The 1,991-nt window shown below is 41.9% G+C and overlaps 1 non-coding gene across 1 annotated transcript; it reads right to left on the bottom strand.

Annotated features, from left to right (window-relative positions):
• Positions 1-252: 252 nt before the first annotated feature.
• LOC119319724 lies at positions 253-356 on the bottom strand. Its single transcript, XR_005154591.1, has one exon. It is a non-coding gene; the product is annotated as a small nucleolar RNA R71 (small nucleolar RNA).
• Positions 357-1,991: the final 1,635 nt, after the last annotated feature.

Here is a 1,991-nt window from a genome sequence, read left to right as displayed (position 1 = left end):
GTTCAACAACAACAGTTTGGAGGACTGCCTACTGAAGACCCTTATGAGCACTTGCTCCGAGTGATGGAGTATTCAGATACAGTAAAGTATCATGGAGTTCCTCAAGATGTTATCAAGTGCATGCTGTTCACATTCTCTCTCCGAGATGATGCTCGTGCTTGGTATCGATCCTTGCCATCAAGATCATTCAGTTGGAACGAGATATCACGAGCTTTCTTGGATAAATATTTCCCACTACACAAGCAGTCCGCAATTCGAGAGGAGATCTTCAGCTTCGTTCAGCGTGAAGGCGAGAGCTTGTATGATGCTTGGGAGAGGTACAAAGCCTTATTCAGGAGATGTCCTAACCACGGGCTCGAGAGATGGTTAGAGCTGCAGCTATTCTATAGAGGATTGACTTCGGACACTCGATCTTACGTTCATATGATAGCGGGTGGAGCTATTACAAACAAGACACTTGATGATGCTTTTCTAATGATTGAGAACATAGCCTTCCACCAACTTCAGTGGTACAACGAGAAGCCCACCTCTGGCCCAGTTGCTTGCTTGCAACAAATCACTTCATCTCAGCAAGAATCTCTTACACAAAAGCCGGAACCAGTATCTCCGTGTGACAAGATTGAGCTTTCATGGATTATCTTTGATGATGATGACACCATCCTAGTTGACACACACACACTGCAGATCATATGGATACTAGCATTCTAGATTCTGTTTTACATTGTGATGATTCTTGTGTGGATGAACCAGAGCTACAGTTAGTTACTTTTGATATTGAGGAGATACCTTTGGTTGATATTGATCATGTGCTGCTAGAGCCAGATATGGAAAAGTTCACCTTTGATGATGTTAGCCACATCGATTCTTCAATGCTTGAGCCTGACATGGAAATCTTCACTGTTGATTATGATGAGGTCACTTCAGATGTCAAGGAGCAAAGCCCTACTATTTCACCTGTCGATACAAGCCCGGTGGAAGTTTCTACTACCATGCCTTCCATGGTATCTTTAGTTGAGGTAGTCATAAAACTTCTCCAAGGCCATTTCAGGTATTATGTCAGCTTTCTGGATAAGTTATGTCATATCACTGATATTGCCTATGCACCCTGTGACTTGTTGTTGATACATGTTCTTGATTTGCCCAATAGATATACTTATATGATAGGGTACTCTATCGATGACTTAGAGGGCATTCTCTCTGTCACTTGTATTGGCTTGGTTGTTGAGTATTCTTTTAGGTTGATGCTTGTGCACCATTTACTGCGAGTTGACCGAGTTCGAGGTGACATTCCCTGGGATCCTGGTGGATTCACGGCATGGTGATGAGGAGAAGCAATGGGCTCACGCGAAGAAGAGTGAAGCTGGAGCATGCATGAGGAAGCAATGGAGAAGAACCGCAGCTTAGAGACTGATCAAGCGAGTGCTACACCATCAAAGCCCGGTGAGCTGTTTCATGACCCCAATCTGAATATATCATCCGTTGATGATGCTGAAATCATTTGATATTTGAGTTGCTTGAGCCATTTCTTAAATGATGTCCTGCTGAGTTTTATTTGACATATTGTGCTTGATGTGAATTAGTGTAACTTGATTTCTGAATGCCTTGTAAACTAGTGATCTACATATTGCTTGCTTTGCTGAAATTAGTGAAAGCTATTAGTTTCGAGTGCTCAAATCCCTAGTTCACTAGAAAACTTAATCATTTTCTGCTTTTACCACGATATACCTAGATCATTAAGTGTCAGATGATGAGTTTGTGCCCAATGTGTTCCCATTCAGAGCAATCACTCACCACTATGGACTAGCATGCTATGTTCCCTGGATCGGTAGTATGTGAACCAGACTTGGATGAGTGATGATTCTTGTTTCCTTTTTGTATTCATTTGTTAAATAAGTAATAATGAATAAATAATTATCTGATCTTACCTAACAGTAGCATGTCATGTTCCCTGGATCGGTGGCTTGTGAAATCTGGTTGGATCGGATAGGAGT

The sequence above is a fragment of the Triticum dicoccoides genome, chromosome 6A (genome assembly GCF_002162155.2).
Source record: "Triticum dicoccoides isolate Atlit2015 ecotype Zavitan chromosome 6A, WEW_v2.0, whole genome shotgun sequence".
Taxonomy (NCBI): Eukaryota; Viridiplantae; Streptophyta; class Magnoliopsida; order Poales; family Poaceae; genus Triticum; species Triticum dicoccoides.
This window is presented reverse-complemented; position numbering and strand designations above follow the sequence as displayed.